Source organism: Cricetulus griseus (genome assembly GCF_003668045.3).
Source record: "Cricetulus griseus strain 17A/GY chromosome 1 unlocalized genomic scaffold, alternate assembly CriGri-PICRH-1.0 chr1_0, whole genome shotgun sequence".
NCBI classification, from domain to species: Eukaryota; Metazoa; Chordata; class Mammalia; order Rodentia; family Cricetidae; genus Cricetulus; species Cricetulus griseus.
The window spans coordinates 206271127-206276436 of record NW_023276806.1 but is presented as its reverse complement, the minus strand read 5'-3'; the positions used below and the strand labels follow the sequence as shown (position 1 = coordinate 206276436).

Below are 5310 nucleotides of genomic sequence, written 5' to 3'. Positions count from 1 at the left end.
CCTGGAGAAGGGGAAAAGGTCACAATCCCCTGAACAAATTGAGAGCATGGGAAGAGGGGAGAGGGAGCTATGAGAATGATAAGGGAAGAAGAGGAAGGATGCAGAGGTCATGAGGGAGCAGAAAGGTTGAGTCAGGTGAAGAGTAGAAGAAAGGGTATGTGATAGGTAGGGTTTTATTCAGGGTTGTGGTAGGGAAGGACTGGAGGGAGAATGGAACTGGGATTGTCATGTAAATCAACCTTGTTTCTAATTCAAATAAAAAAATGATTAAAAAAAAGTTTAAATTTTTCCATCTGTCTAATATAAGGAAAACAGAATAGGTTTTCTGCTTTCTTCAAAGAAACTTTATATAAAATATGGTAAAATAATAAGAAAAAATAGAAAATTATAATAAAAATATCAAACAACTAATATAAATATTATCTTCCTATTTCTTTTTTTCCTTTTTTATTTAATTTGGAAAAAGCTTCATTTACATATCAATCCCAGTTCCCTCACTCTTCCTTCCTCCCCTGTCCCCAAACAAATGCCTATCCCATCCACTTTCTGCTCCCTAGGGAGGTTGAGGCCTTCATGAGGAACTTCAAAGTCTGTCATCTCATTTGGAGCAGGGCCTAGAGACTCCCTCATATGTCTAGGCTCAGAGAGGATCCCTCTATGTGGAATGAGTGCCCAAAGTCCATTCATGTACTAAGGATAAATGCTGATCCACTACCAGAGGCCCTATAGATTAACCAGACCTCCAAATTAACATCCTCATTCAGGGGTTTTGGATCAGTCCTATGCTAGTTTCCCAGCTTTCATTCTGGGGTCCATGAGTTCCCCTTGTTCAGGTCAGCTGTTTCTATTGGCCTCTCCAGTCTGCTCTTGACCCCTTTGCTCATCACTCCTCCCTCCCTGAAACTAGGTTCCAGGGTTCAGCTCAGTGTTTAGCTGTGGGTGTCTGCTTCTGCTTCCATCAGCTACTGCATGAAGGCTCTAGGATGGCATATAAGGTAGTCATCAATCTCATTATCAGAGAAGGGCTTTTCAGGTACCCTCTCTATTGCTTAGATTGTTAGTTAGGGTCAACTTGATAGATCTTTGGACATTTCCCTGGTGCTAGATTTCTCTTTAAAGCTATAATGGCTCCCTCTGTTATGGTATCTCTTTTCTTGCTCTCCTCTATTCTTCCTCTGACTCAACCTTCCTGTTCCCTCATGTCCTCCTCTCCCCTCCTCTTCTTCCATACTCTTTCTTCTAACTCCTTCTCCCCTGCCCCCATGCTCTCAATTAGCTCAGGATATTTGTTCACTTTCCCCTTCTCCAGGGGAACATGTATGTCTCTCTTAGGGTCCTACTTGTTTCCTAGTTTCTCTGGTGGTGTGAATTGTGAGCTGCTACTCCTTTGGTCTGCCTAAACTCCATATATGAGTGAATACATACCACTTTTGTCTTTTTGTGACTGACCTCACTCAGGATAGTTTCTTCTAGTTCCAAGAATTTGCCTGCAAATTTCAAGATTCCATTGTTCTTTTTTCCTCTGAGTAGTACTCCATTGTGTAAATATACTACATTTTCTCCATCCATTCTTCAGTTGAGGGGCATCTAGGTTGCTTCCAAGTTCTGGCAAGTACAAATAATGAGGCTATGAACATGGTTGAATAGATGTCCTATTTCTTTCTAAGAGAAATGCATGTTTATTACTGCCTCAGAGTTGAGTATAGAAATTAACACTAAACATTTTATCTGCAGAGTATTCATACAATTTGGACTTTTCACTTGGTTTTCCTTGCTTTGTATTTTGACATGCTATCTACAATAAATTATATATTAATTTGGTTGCCTGTCTCCCCACTCTCTCATTTCAGGAATATTTCATGTCGTTGTCTTGTGTTTATATAGCTTCTTCTTTGGCCTGGTAAAGGTTCCTGGAATGCTATCACCTTGAGCATGTAACTTCTGTGAATTTCATTTTCATGTGTGTAAGGTGGGTGGGTAATTGGGGTGTCTGGCCTCAGTTTGCCATCAAGGTCAGACCCACCCTGCTTTTCTCTCAAGTGTCAGAATAACAGGCCTGTCCTTGTAGCCCCTTGTCTCTTTTTTGTTTGTTCATTTATTAAATTAATTGTTTTTAAATATTATGGGATCAAACCATTGTTTAAAAAAATAATGTTCTACCAAATCCACAGGGATACATCTTTAGCCCTTCCCTCTACAATTTAAAATATGTTTTCTAAAATAGTGAATGGCAAAGTTGTGGGTGTAGGGGTAGCATGAGTAAGGAGTAAACAAAAGTATGAGTTTGTACTGTGTCTGTTAAAATAAGAAAATTTTAGTGATGACATTAAATAATATAAGGATTTTCTCAACTATGCCTTGAAGTGAATTTTATAAAAATAGCCTTTATCAATATTGTAACCATGTTATTCCTAAAATAATGATGCTGGCAATTATGACATTGGCTCTACTTCTCCTCTCTGAGCCCTCTGCACATAGAAATATGTATTCCTTCAGAACTTGTGACTATTAGGATAACTTCAATTACTAATGCTGATATTTACAAAGCTAGAGCTTGTTTCTGTGAATTAAACATCAGGTGTCTTTTAGTCACACTAAAAAGCCTACATGTGATTACATCAGAGACTCTGAATTATTTGTTCCATATTGTAGTTCTTTGTGATGAACAACACTCACTTTCTGGGATCACATAAATAATTCCTTTGCTCTACTGCTGTTTCTTCAAACCCCTCAGCCAAACTCTGTTTCGCCAACACATCTCAAAATATATCTCAGTGAGTCTGTAAACATACTCCTCTCCATCACTTAAATTACCACACTTGGGTAGTTTATATCTTCCATTCTCCTCCTTTATTTTGTACTTTCATTCGAGCCAGTAATCTCAGAGATCTGTGCGGTCCAAAGTAGTTTACACTCCAAGATGAATTGTACTGTGGTTCTGGCTCATCACATACAGAGTCTGTGCAGTTGAATACTTGGGAAACATTAACCAAACTAACAAGGGAACAGAATTCAGAAAGTTCTAGAGATATTCTTTCTGAAAATTATACATTTTTGGTAATTTCAAATGCCTGAATTTGAATCAGGAAAAATCACTTAAATAGCATTATTCATAGTAGTATTTTCAGAGAGACATTGTTTACAGTTAGCTTAACCTGAGATACAACATGAGATGGCCAGAAATTAAGCAACATACAAAGCCATTAAGCACACAAAAAAAATTAGCTACAAAGTCTAAGGTTACTGTTATTGTTATTTAAATTTTTCTAGACTTTACAAAATTCAAATGATATTTTTACTGACTCAAAAGTATATGTATTAAAGAGAAAAAACACAAACTGTGAGAAACTTTATAAATCAGAATCAATAAAATTATTACAATTGATAGTATCTTTAATAGCAGCACAGGACAAATATTTGTGGAAACAAATTTTATAAAAAGATATATAAGTATATTTGAATTGTACAAAGGAGAGAAAATATAGAATAATTATACATGTTTAAAATACTAATTACATTTCTAAAAATTCAACTAAAGCATCAGATATATTTTTCATATATTTTTGACATACAGATTTACAGTTTTCCTATAAAGTACCATAAGGTTGTTTTTTATGAAATCATGATCTAAGAAATCCATATATATCAATGGATATCAAGTGTTAAAAGCTATACTAATTTAACTTGAGTACTATTAAAAGTAACTTAAAATCATGGCCTAGGTTGATGTGTGCTAGTGATAGTACAAGCACATATGTATGTATGTGTATATGTATGTATGTATGTATGTATGTATGTATGTATGTATGTATGTGTGTATGTGTATGCTCATTAGACTGAGTCACAGGAAGCTATGTTCCATAAGGTTAAGCTAATGATTTCTTTATTTTTTATCTGTATATTTTATGCTGAATATATTCTCGTGCCATAGGTTTTTGTTTCTTCAGTTTCTTCTGGGATATCTTTTTCTTCTGGGCAACCTCCTCTTCTGGCTTTGGAACAATCTGTTCCTTTTCCATGAGGATTATCTTGATGTGGCAGAGGAAGCTCATGTATGGGTTAATCCGGCTATGAGCTCTGTAAATTCGTCTAACGCATCTTAGGTGTTTTGTTCACCTGGATGTGTTCGATGACCAGAGAATCTATGTCTAGACCCTTAAGCTCAGCATTACTCTCTGTATTTTTAAGCGTGTGCATCAAAAATCAGCACTCCTTTTTGGCCACCAACCCTGTGTCCAGCCCCACTGTTTGGCCTGGGCATACCTGCCGACTCCACCTTTGTATGACCGGAATGGCACACATTGCTTCTTCAGTGTGACATCTTTCAGGTACTTGGTGGCTTTTCAGATATACATACCCTTGATGGCCTGGGCAGTTTCACGGGTATTCTTAAAGTGTACCCGGAGATTTGAAACTCTTGACTTGCATGATTTTGTAGGGTTTTCCGGGTCAAGAAAGTAGGGAACCATCTTCAGGGGTTACCTCAGGTCGCTTACAGGAAGAGGAAGTTGATTTCTTTATTTTTGATCTTACCTATTGAATTACATCTCTTCACAAATTTAATTTCTTAAGTACAATTAATGTGCTCATTGCTTCAATACAACATCAGGGACTACGTTATTTGCAAGTCTGAAATAATACAAAAAAGGTTATAATTAGAGTCTCATCAATTTACACAAAAACAAAATATAAACACAATAGAAGACTGCTACAATTCTCTGAGAGGTGGTGAATATTCTCAAATGAAAAGTTAATCAATTATTTAGAAAGAAAATGATATTTTAAAAGCAGACTTCAGAGGTGGTCTCATAATAAAATCAGCAGTGATTTAAAATAATATAATTGCCACACAGGCAAAAAGAACAACTTAAAGTACCTGTGCTGATTTTATACACCAATGGGTTTATTTTCAGGTGTAGGTGCTTTGCCCACATGGGTGGTGGTGCACTGTGTATGTGAAGTAGCTGCAAAGTCCAGGACAGGGAGCTAATCCTCTGGAATAGATTATAAATGTTCAGTGACCTCGTGGGTTCCGAGAATCAAACCCAGGTTCTCTGCAAGAGCAGCTAGTGCTCTTAACTGCTGAGCTGTCTCGCTGGTTGCATAAATGATGAGTGTAGGCATGTGTGTGCCCCACCAACCTGCTGAAGAGCATAAAACAGTGCACAGAAGAAAATGGTGGCAAGGGTGAAGGGGCCATGAGTGCTCCTTTTTGTTCTTATACTTGTTTATCTCCATTCTCACAGTTGAGACTCTGACTTCTCCTATAATTAAAATTACTTTAATTCCTGTTTTAACTTCCTTTACATA

General features: G+C 37.0%; 1 pseudogene; it reads right to left on the bottom strand.

The window, feature by feature from the left end:
* Positions 1 to 3890: 3890 nt before the first annotated feature.
* On the bottom strand, positions 3891 to 4469 carry LOC118239527 (annotated as a pseudogene).
* Between the last annotated feature and the right edge of the window lie 841 nt (positions 4470 to 5310).